The sequence below is a fragment of the Nuphar pumila genome, chromosome 13 (genome assembly GCF_984573655.1).
Source record: "Nuphar pumila chromosome 13, dmNupPumi1.hap1.1, whole genome shotgun sequence".
Taxonomy (NCBI): Eukaryota; Viridiplantae; Streptophyta; class Magnoliopsida; order Nymphaeales; family Nymphaeaceae; genus Nuphar; species Nuphar pumila.
This window is the reverse complement of record NC_143261.1, coordinates 28,493,809-28,506,351: the sequence shown is the minus strand read 5'-3', so window position 1 is coordinate 28,506,351 and position 12,543 is coordinate 28,493,809. Positions and strand designations below refer to the sequence as shown.

Here is a 12,543-nt window from a genome sequence, read left to right as displayed (position 1 = left end):
TATTTTTTAATTCACAAAATTTTGTACTTTGCCAACCATTAATTTTTTAATCGCCAAAATATCCTGAACACAGGTGGGATTCTCGCTATTTAAATGTTAACCTTTACTAAATGACTGAGGTAGATCACATCTGTGTATGTGGAGTCCGATTTGATCAAAACAACTTGCATAAATGAGATCCATGGAGGAGTATGAAGATACAACATCGACACTTGTGAATAATTAACTGTAAGAACATATAATTAAAGATGTAAAACAAGTAGAATAAAATAAATTCAAAACAATTAATCAACTTGCCTCTTAAAAACTATTAATTAACCTGATAAAAAAAAACTAAATATGACCAAATTAATTGTGTTTTCAATAGCTTCAAAATCAGCAATAACCAAAACAAAAGAAGGAAAAAATTAAAGATTGGGTTGTGCATGGTGATGAATCCATCTAGACTCTGCAGATTTCAATTCCGTTCTTGCTCTTGTCGTCTTCTTCAACATCATCATCAGCAGCAATAGGGACTACCCACTTCCAGAACCAATGTCTCCTCCACACCGAGCTCATCTCTTTGATTGGCACGTTCTTCGTCTCTGGCAGCAACAAGTAAATGAAGAGATTCATTATGAGGACCCATCCAGCAAAGAAGAAGAAGAAACCAAACTTGAATTTGCAGAGCATCACTGTGAAGATTTGGGCGATGAAGAAGGTCATGAGCAGATTGACTGATACATTTGATGCTCTGTCCTGCTGATCGAATCTCAAGTGGGAAGATCTCGCTAGGCACAAGCCAGCCTAGGGGACCCCATGACCATGCAAATGCAGCAACATAGGCACATATGAAGAACAAGAGGAGCCAAGCATACCCGGTGGACATGGACCCGGAAGGTTCCGGATACTCCGAATTTCAAGCCTAGCAGGATCGCGACTGCCACTTGGCAAACAAACATCTGGACCCCACCTTCTAGAAGGAGGGGCCTACGCCCATACTTGTCAACGGTGAATATGGACACGAATGTTGCGAGGACGTTGACTCCTCCACTAATGACAGCGGATATGAGTGAGGCATTGGATCCGAGTCCAATTGTCTTGAATATGACTGGGGCATAGAACATGATGGTGTTGATGCCGGTCAACTGCTGGAAGAAGGGGATCAGGATGGCCATGACCAGATGAGGCTGGTACTTCCTCTTGATGATGTTTGACCAAGGGTTATTGACTTTCTTAGACGCGTCTCCGGCAGCGACTAGGTCCGCGAACTCTTCAGAGACATCGTGGACCCCTCGTATCCTTCGGAGCATGGCCATGGCATCTTCAGAATTGCCGCGCTCGAGGAGAGAGTTTGGCGTCTTTGGGAGGGAGAAGGCACCGGCTGTCATGATCACGGCAGGAACGGCCGCGAGAGCGAGCGAGATGCGCCACCCGTAGCTCCCCTCAATCTTGTTGGTGCCATAGTTGACGAGGTTGGCTGCGAGGATGCCAATGGTGATGAAGAGTTGGAAGCCTATGTTTAGTGCTCCTCTCAGCTTGGCTGGGGCCATCTCGGCCAGATACAGGGGCACAGACTACATACACCAATTCAGAGGAACAAGAAAAACACAATCCACAAGTAAGTAAAAGGAGATATGACATGTAAGATACATACCCGTTTGGATCCGTACCCAATTCAGAACATATATATAGACGATGCATGTGTTGACTGGCTAGGCAAGACCCTACCGTGGCTCAACCCATAGGTAACTAAGCCAAGAGTTGAATGGCTTGGTTGAATCCATAAGCCCTTAATAAATCTTAACTACTATTGGCTTGGCCTGAATCCAGCGAACTTGACCCGATCCATGTAAGGATCCTACTATAATCATGTCAGTACTCTAATTAAGTGGATCAGGGCATGACTTGGGCCCATCCTAATCACTTTATCATAAGGTAATTTAATATGAAACCAAGCTAAAGCTAAGCAAGAGATTGTTATTGGGCACACTTTAGCCATTGATCTAAGAGATGGACGACCATAGGCAGCTGGTTCAGAACCATCAACAGATTTCACAGTCCGTCTTTATCAGGACTCATGTGGATACATCCCCTAAGTTTCCCCTAAGTGGCCATGTGGACCCCGGCTCTAATCAATCAGGGTTCAGAATTTTGGCCTACTACCAGACTGAGCCTGGTCTAATCTAGTAAGCAGTCAACTCAACACAATTCTATCATGGTGGGTTGATAAGGTAGGCAAACCTGATTGGCGAACCCCACACCGACGCCGAGTAGAATCCGGCCAATGATGAGCATCGCGACGTTCACCGCGGCACTGTTAATCAAGGTTGTTAAAAGCGATGAGGCGAAGCGAGGGATTAAGCCTGTTATGAAGCGAGGCGTAAGCCTCGAGGCGTTGAAGCGTAGGCTTCATGATCAAAATAATAAAATATATAATATTAATAAAATAATAAAAATTTTAAATAAGAACTACTAATAAATGACAGTATAAAATAAATACTACTTTTCTATAATTAACTCGTATCATTCATTAATTTTAAATGGTTGATGAAGAGTATTTTTTATAAGATTGTTGTACATTATATTCCTAAGTTGTCGCAAATTGGTGCAATTATCAAAATTGCATGAATGTCGTTTCTACTGCAACAACAATTTCTGTCAGGATTACAAAAATTAAAAAAAGAAAAGAAAAAAGAAAAAAGAAAAACAACAAAATTTGTACATTAAACACCTGATTGCCCTCCATCAAGCCTTAAGCCTCACAACTGACAGGCTTGTCCATAAGATGGAGGGTGATCAAGTAACATAGTTCCTGAGAGTCGCCTCTAACTCTAAAAAGAGGAATTGGGGAATGAAACTACGCAACTGAAGAAAGAAGCAACTAGTTGAAACCAGAACAGGATCTTCATCAGTGCCTCACTAACTATTTTAACGAGATGCAAGAACGAAAAGAAATAAAAACTACTGAACATTGAAACATGGATTGAACCCGCCGTATTTCAAATTAACAAAATATGCATCAAAAGAAACAGTAGCTACAGATTATGAACTGAGATCAATCACAGATTGTTTGTTACAAACCATAAAGGGGAATTTTTTAAAATGAATATTTGCTTTCAAGCAATAAAATTGAGCTTAAATTCTATTATAAGAACCATCCTCCGACCAACATACAATAAATTTGGATAGCTGCAAGACAAATTATTAAGATCCCACTAGTTCCAATTCAAAAGAAAGCCCCAACTGAAAATCGGAAAAACGAAAATCCCAACCTAAAACCTAGTATTCTTAAACTAAAAGACTAAAAACATGCAAAATGTTCGAAACAAAATCACAATTCGCAGAAAGCAAACAAATCAAATCAAAAGATAAGAACGGGAGTCCCGATCTGACTTGAACCCGATATTTCATGGCAAGACTGGCGATGGTGTCGCTGCACTGGAGGCGGTGCGAGACGGCGAAGCGGCGTAGCCGATTGTCCTGCCAGAAGGCATTGGAGGATGGGCTCTCGACGATCTCCTTCAGCTTCCAGAGAGATCAAAACGATCGGGTTAGGATCTCGCGATCGGAGGAAATACAACGCCAGAGTCGGCAGACGCAGGCAGCCCGCGCGAGGTCGGCAAGGCGAAGGCGCTCAAGGATGCCTCGAAGGACGTTCAACGAGGATAGGGTGGCAAAGTTGGCTATCAAATTTGCAGTACTGGTTGCATCCTGCAGGTGCATCTTTCGGTACACAGAAGGGAAGAACTTCTTGAGGAAGACGTCCATGGATGTCACACCCCCTGGAAGAATTGAAAATTGCTTGATGAGGTTAGGTTCATGTGTGAAGTGAAACGCGACCAACCAGAGAAACACCAAGAACCAAACACAGAAACAAGATGGTGGTCAGCGGGATCCTGTGAAGGCCCAGGATCGAATCCCGCTTGACTCAGTTCCCAACCGGTGGGCGTTTTCCTTTGTCATCAAATGAGCAAAATCTATATCTATATACATACCTGAGATTCCAATGTCATAGCCAAAGATGAGGCCACCCGTGGCAGCGATGATGCAGGTGAATATGACAAACCAAGTGACGCTCCCTGCATATTCCTTCACCTCTCCATGGCCGACTGTGATTCCACCACCACCCATCTTCTTCAGTTATTCTGGCAAAACCCAAAGCTCTCTCTCTCTCTCTCTCTCTCTCTCTCTCTCTCTCTCTCTATATATATATATATATATATATATATATATATATATATATATATATTCTTTTTCTTTCTTTTTTTTGGTGAATTTAGGGCTGGAGTTTTTCTTTGGGGATAGCGATGTAAATGCGTCGGATTCACTTCGAATGTACCTATTTATATTGAATCCGACCTAATCGGGTCCAAAGTTAGATTCTGATTCAGTAGGGAAAGACAACATTGTATTTGCCGATGATGGTTCAGACCAGCTAACGGGATATACATAGTACGCGTAATTGACTTTGGATATTTGTTTAATTTGGATTCAGATTTACGGTTGATATAAGACTCCCATCCAAATCCAATTATCAATTGGATGTTGTTTGATCTATGAAACATACTAAATGGTTCTGGATATCAGACACAACTGATCCATTGGCCTCTTCAACTTTGGCAATTCTTGTTGTCATGCCAACTAGATGCACATCATGATTCAATGTCAGGATGGCATTTCATCAAATACTTAACTTAGGACTGATTAAAATATGATCTGACCTTGTAAAACCTGGATCAGGACCAACCTACATGGGTTCAGTATGCATTTGGGATTTAGTTCCCTGTGCAGCCCAAAAGACCAAAACCCAAAGGACTCGGGCTTGACATTGGCCCAAAAAATGAACATGCTTGGGGTTTGGTCTCAGCAAAAAGACATTCAATTAATAAAATCCTGCACGACCCAAATGTGTCCTTATGGGTACAATGAGGCAAGAACTGACTGGACCCAAACCTGATAGCATGTGGACTCTGTCCGAACCCAATACGGGCCTGGTCTGGATTGCTTGGCTTTACTGTGTATATGGGTTGGACTCGGGTCCCATCTAGGCATTACTGAGTCCAACCTAAAATGATCTCCTTTTGGATTCAGAGTTGAATGGGGGGGATAAGACAATACCGAATCTGGAACTGACAAGCTTTAAATTTTCGACATTTACATGCAATAGGGATTCAAATTTTAGTTAAATTTGCATTTCACTTGGATTTGGATGCAAAACTCGATGGCCGTTGTTGTTATTGTTGGTGGGAGAGAGAGAAAGAAGAGGTGAAAGCTGCCATCCTTGGATCTCTAATCGGAGATCTACTAGAATCATGAAATAAATGGAAACTCCAAGGGGAGAACCTCAAATCCAGCGTACTCAACTATATATACTGAACATTTGTTTATTTTACCAGAAACCATGCGTTGGATGAAAGGAACCAACTGAAATCCTAAAAAACCAATAACATCTACAGAAAGATAAGATCATAAGACTAGGAAGCTGCAGGTCAGTCGCTTAAAGATAGCTGCTAAACTGTACAGAGCCCATTTTATCCTATTTTGTGAGACCATATCCTCTCAAAACCATATCGGTTCAGGAATGCCAGATCGTATATGACTGCAAAATTAGGAGGGTTGTTTCAAGATGAGATAACTCTCTAATTATCTAAAAATTAAGTTAAAAACTTGGTAAAATGTGAAAGCAAAGTGCATGTGGATTGGAGGGTACGTAGGAAAGCTATATAAGAGGGTGGAAAGCTGGGGACAGTGAGCAAGGACTGGGTAAGGGTGGATCTAAGGTTTGTAAAGGAGAGACAACCCCCAACTAGGACCCCAGAGGAAGGATAGTTATTAGAAAAAGAAGAAAAAAAGGGCGGGGCAAAAGATGGCAGGAGGGGCATTTATCCATCGAGGGGAAGTGAAGCATTATGCCAGGAAGGTCACCTCCTTTATGGCGAAAAAAGGTTATATGTCCCCCTTCCCCCGAAGATGGCCGTTAGCCACAGTGCGTGTTCGGGGGTCCCAATGAGCGCCATGTATATAAGCTCGCGGGGCTCGTATCCCCGTGTGTGTTTGCATCACTTAGCATCATTATCCGGTGCAATTGCAAAGACATAAACACCCTTTCCCGCCATTCTTGCCATGAAACGGCGGTTCAAGAAAATGACAAAAATGTCCTCCATTCAAAAAAAAGAAAACGCCGGTTCTAGAATGATGTTAACTGTATAAAGTCCAAACGTTCTGTTTTCGCCTTAATCAATAAACTTTTGCACCATCTGCTGTAACAGAAGCTCCCTTTGATGAAGCAAACTTTGTCGTCGTCTCTTGCCACCAGAGTAGCAGTTGTATCATCTTCTGCTACCGCCGAAGCATCCTTTATCATCGTCTGCTGCCGCCGGAGCATCCTTTGTCGTCGTATGCGCTGGATCACCCTTTACTGTTGTCTGCTGCTGTCGGAGCACCCTTTTCTGTCGTCTGCTGCCGCCAGAGCATCCTTTGCCGTCGTCTGCGTAGTGGCAGCATCGTTGTCACCATCGGCTGCATCTAACTTCTGGGTGTTTCTCCTCCACTGTCGGATTACCAAGGTTTCGTTATGCAAACAAATCGATTTGTAAATATGAATGCTAAATCTTATAACTGGTTTTACTATTCATGCTAAATAACACCTATTTTCATACTGAAACAAATCAATTTGTACCTATCCACCTTCTGGGCATCGAAAAATAGTTAGCACGATTTGTTCCTATGAAGGCCAAACATTTCAACGTGTACTTATGAAGGCTAAATTTCTACAATGATTTGTATGTTTGATGCATCAACGATTTATACGTTTGAAACAGTGACGATTTAATGAAACTACCATGATTTATACTTAAGTTTGATAAATCATACAACAATGTATACATATGAAGTCAAACGTTACAACGATATGTACTTATAAAGGTTGCGATTTATACAACGATTTGTAAGTTTGAAGCAACAACGATTTATACATTTAAAGCACTAACAATGTGTATTTATGAAGTTACCTCGATTTGTACTTAAGTTTGCTAAATCTTACAACGATATTTACTTATGAAGCCAAATATTACGATGATTTGTAATGTTGGTGATTGTTTAACGAATGAGATAATTTATATTATTATATACTTGGGGAGGCGATTGTAACATATAATAATGCAGTTAAATTTATGTGTTGTGCAGGTTAGCAATATCTAAAGCTTGTCAGACAAGAAATCCCCTTTTGTTCTATGGGATGAATATTAGAGAAGTTATCCGTCAGTCCTATCTATATGAGCATTATGAAAGGTACCAAAATATAATGAAGATTAATAATGATAAAGATAGGGAGAAAGCATTGGAATTGTATTATGCGAAAGATTATCCATCAGATATTGAGGTTGAAGACCAAAGGAAGAATGAAGAAGAACTAAAGATGATGAAGAAGAACAAGGATAACGAAGAGAAGAAAAAGCAAAGGAAAAAGGAGGAGGAGAATGAAAAGCAAAGGCAAAGGAAGAAGGCGGAGGAGAGGAAAAGACAAAGGAAGAAGAAGAAGAAAAAGGAGGAGAATGAAAGGCAAAAAAAGAATAAGGAGAAGGAAGATGAGAGGAAAATGCAAAAAAAGAATAAGGAGAAGGAGAGGGAAAGGCAATTGAAGAATAAGAAAGAGAAGGAAAGGCAACTGGTGAAGCAAGAATATTTTGAAAAGCAAAAGAGAATAAGACAAATAAAGGAGGCGGAGGAGAGGGAAAGGCAAAAAAAGAATAAGGAGGAGGAGAGGGAAAAACAATTAAAGAAGAAAAAGGAGGAGGAAGAGAAGAAAAGACAACTGATGAAGCAAAAATATTTTAAAAAGCAAAGGAGGATAAGGCAAATGAAGAAGGGAGCAAAGGAGAGGGAAAGGCAAAAAAAGAATAAGGAGGAGGAGGGGGAGAGGGAAAGGCAATTAAAGAAGAAGAAGAGAAGGAAAGGCAAATGATGAAGATGGAAGATGAAAGGCAAAGGAAGAAGCATCAGGATAAGGAAGAGAAGAAAAGTCAAAGGAAAGAGAAGAACGAGGAAGAGAAGGAAAGGAAAAGGAAGGAGAAGGAGGATGAGGAAGAGAAGGAAATGCAAAGGAAGGAGAAGGAAGACGAGGAAGATAAAAAAAGCGAAAGGAAGAAGCAGGAGGAGGAAGAGAAGGCAAGGGAAAGGAAAAAACAGGAGGAGGAAAATAATGAAAGAGAAATGAAGGAAGAAATTGAAAAACAGAGGAGGGAGGCGATGAAGCAAAGGACGGAAGAAGTAGCAAAGCAGTGGGAGGTGGCAGAGCAACAAGAAAGGCAGAGGAGTGAGGGAGGGGAAGAAGAAGAGAAAATTGTGACCAAGGTACATAAATCAATCCTGTCTGTGATAGGTATTACTGTGATAGCGATTACTATGTATAGCGATTAATGTATAGCGATTACACTGTGAATGATTTACTATGATAGGTATTACTATGTATAGCGATTACTGTAATATCAATTACTATATATAGCGATTACTATGTATAGTGATTACTGTATTAACGATTACTATGATATTATGTGTGCAACAATTATTATTTATAGCGATTACTGTTTACAACGAGCAGTAGAAGTACAAATGAGACTAATTTATAATTGATACGAATATCAGAATGAGGAAGAGAAGAAAAGGCAAAGGAAAGAGAAGGAAAGACAAAGGAAGGAGAAGGAGGATGAGGAAGAGAAGGAAAGGCAAAGGAAGGAGAAGGAGGACGAGGAAGATAAGGAAAGAGAAAGGAAAAAGCAGGAGGAGAAAGATAAGGTAAGGGAAAGGAAAAAACAGGAGGAGGAAGAGAATGAAAGGGAAATGAATGAAGAAATTGAAAAGCAGAGGAGGGAGGCGATGGAGCAAAGGATGAAAGAAGTAGCAAAGCAGTGGGAGGTAACGGAGCAACAAGAAAGGCAAAGGAAGGACGAAGGGGATGAAAGAAGAGAAAATTATGACCAAGGTACGTAAATCAATTTTGTCTGTGATAGGTATTACTGTGATAGCGATTACTATGTATAGTGATTAATGTATAGCGATTACACTGTGAATGATTTACTGTGATAGGTATTGCTATGTGTAGCAATTACTGTGATATCAATTACTATATATAGCGATTACTGTATTAGCGATTACTGTGATAGTATGTGTGCAACGATTATTATTTATAGCGATTATTGTCTATAGTGAGCCATAGAAGTACAAATGAGACTAATTTACAATTGATATGAATAATATATTATTTTGTGTTACAGGGAGGTCAGAAGAGAAGTAGAGCACCAGGTGAAAAGCTCGAAGGGTGGTGTCAGTGGCCTGTAGTTCTGTCGTGGTATGGACAACTGAGTGAATATCAGAATGATCGATTACGAAATATGCACTTTGGCAGCCTTTTAGACCAGCATTATTTTGAAACATGCTGGAACACCATGACCCACCTGGTAAATAAATGAAATCATCAGACGAACACATTCCAGTTTGATTCTTTTGAGATCACCATGACCCTAGAAGATGTGGAGCGGATTACTGGCCTTAAGTAATATAGCAGTGCTGACCTATTACGAGATTCAAACTATAATGCAAAGAAAAAGTGCACGACCCTTTTAGGAATGTCGATGAACGACTGGAGTCAATGTATTTCTAGTGGAAGCAATTTCACATCGATAAAAGTTTCTTCTTTTCGTAATAAATGGAAAGGTCGGTCCGCTGCATATGCATCTGAAAGAGCTGACCAAGAGTTGTGTGGCTTCCTTCTTTATTTTTTTGGTCTTACTTTATTTTCTGATTGTTCTGGTATGAGAATAAGTTACTTGTGGTTGCAGTTCCGGAAAGTGCTTTAGGATCGAGGCAACGAGCACTAGAGGGGGATGGGGTGGGGTGGGGTGAATAGTGCTTTTAAATATCGTCTTCAGAATTTTAACGGATTTTAAAATTCACAAAGCAATCACACAAAGAACACAAGAATTTATCCTGGTTCGGTCTTTCCCGACCTACATCCAGTCTCCAAGCAAAGCCAGTTTGAGATTTTCACTATCAACCTTGTGTAACTACAAGATCATACACAGACCAAATCCGGTCTCACTTTCAGTAACACACCTACTGAAAGCAAACAACTCCTTTAAACCAAGGAGTCCTTCCTTTTACAGAAAATTGAAATAAGTAACAACTTACAAACAACCTACGGGCCCTTCTTATGAATGCTAATGAGATGCAATTGGCTTTTGAGGTTGTTGAAATACTCAACTCACGAATTCACTGTCTCTCAAAGGAATTTGAATGAAAAACTGAAGTGAAAAATATCAAGTGAGTGAGAAAAAGAATATGAGTGAAAAGAAAAGAGTAATTCAATGTAATTCAATTGGATTGCATTCAATTCGATGTTTTTGAATGTAAAATGCACTCATATTTATAGTTGAAAGATTTCATACGTTGAGGGTATGAAAGGGTGTCAAAACAGTCTATTTTGAACGATCAAAATGTTTGAAAAATGAAAAGACACGCCTTTTAAAAGTTACAGGAAAAACAGAAAAATTAGTCGACTGAAAAAATAGTTAGTCGACTGATAATTAACTATTAGTAGACTGACAATTATCGTTGGTCGACTAATGTGTTTATCAAGCCGTTAGAAAATCTGAAGTTTTGAAACTTAGTCGACTAGAGAAAAAGTTAGTCGACTGATAATATCATCAGTAGACTGAAAAATCTTTCAGTCGACTGCTGCTAAATATTTCTGAAAATACATGTTCTGTCCGGTCGACTGATAAAATCATTAGTCGACTACTGCTAAATTTTCAGAAAACAGACATTTTGTCCGGTCGACTGATAAAATCTTCGGTCGATTAATTTGACAAAAATGATATTTTGCTTAGAAAATTTGGCGCGATAGGATTAGTCGACTGGTGAGTCTATTGGTCGACTAATAAACACGAAAAATTAAATAAAGAGTTTTCTAAAAAAGATTTTCATGAAGGGTTCTTTTAGAAAAGTTTTTCTAAAGACTTTTTAGGTGAAATGCAACCGAAATATGCACTCTAAGTAAGGCTCTTACAAGAATCTAAGACTTTTAATGAATTTAACATTTGCACACTAGTCTTCAAAGATTCTTCATCGAATTCTTCAATTCTTGTCATCTTTCTTCATTGCCTTAGCTGAAATACAGTTGATTCACTTGTTCATCATCATAACCTTGTACTTGAAGTATCATGTACGACTTCATTGTCGTAATAATCTCCCCCTTTTTGATGATGACAAACTAATCAAAGATGGAGAATTTACCCCCCTATCAATATGCTGTAAAACATTAAAAGTTAGTACATTCAAAGCACATATATCACATATTGATTGTTTTGCATTTCCATCATTACTTCATGCATTTCTAAAACTTTTTTATGAATGCAATTTTCAATGCTTTCACATGATGCAATTTCCAAATGTGTCTTTGTCTCATGCAAGTTCTATTTTTTTCTCCCCCTTTTATCATAAGCAAAAAGAGTAAGGGCAGACATAGCATAAGCAAAATGCAAATTCAAGTTCAAAATATTACAACCCATAAAATATTAAAGTTCAGTAAGGACAATAAACAAAGATCAAGAGAAGTGTTGCTTGATTATCTCCTTGAGTTCAAAAATATCTTTTTGAATTGAAGAAAGTTGTTGAGTCACATCTTCACGAAAAGTGTGTTGATGCAGCTCCAAAGCTTCCATTCGCTGCAAAATTTCATCATTGTCTTGACTAGTAGAGAATTTCTTTCGTTTTGCTTGAGATGAAGGTGTCACAGAAGATGATGAGGGTTCAGAGAGTGATGGTTCAGATGGTTCAGTTTGATCAAAGTTTAAAGGAGGCAAATATTTGATTTTCATACGTTTAAAAATAGTTTGATCAAAGAACTCCTTTTATTCAATATATTTTTATTGGTTAAGGGTACTTTGAAATATCTGAAAATACGAGTAAGAAGACATCGATACGGAAGAAAAGGTTTTTGTTTCCACAAATTAGTAAAATACACGTTGGCCCAATTTACCAAAATATTTCCAAATAAGACATAAAGAGTCGTAGAGAGATCTGTAGAATAGTAGTCAAAAGATCCAGTTTTAGGTAAAACATTGTGGGCAAGAATTCGTTCAGCAATGCGTGCGCGAGTTTGAAGATTGGTATTTTTGAAAGGAGGACAATAAGGTGCACCGGGAAGAAGAATTTGTTCAATTTTTTTTTCATCATTAAGTTCAATAGTATTGAAAAGAGTTTCTGAAGGTGGAATGTCTAGGATTTGTCCAAGCAGTTTAGAATCAAACTCAATTTCAACATCGCGAACAAGAGAGAAAAAAAATCCAGTTTCATGATCAATTTGTAAATTTGTGTAAAACAAGTGGACCAGTAAAGGATAATGAAGGGGGTCTGCACCGACGTCAAAAAGGTGGAAAATGCCTGGGAATAATTCTCTGATTTTATAACAAGAAAATAGGTGAAACAAGACATTTCGGCCTGGTAAAATAGGAAGTGCAGAAATCGATCCAAAAGTATCATATAAAGAGGATTTCTGAGTAGTCT

The 12,543-nt window shown here is 39.1% G+C and overlaps 1 pseudogene; it reads right to left on the bottom strand.

Annotated features, from left to right (window-relative positions):
• Positions 1–285: 285 nt before the first annotated feature.
• On the bottom strand, positions 286–2,789 carry LOC149818204 (sugar transport protein MST3-like; annotated as a pseudogene).
• Positions 2,790–12,543: the final 9,754 nt, after the last annotated feature.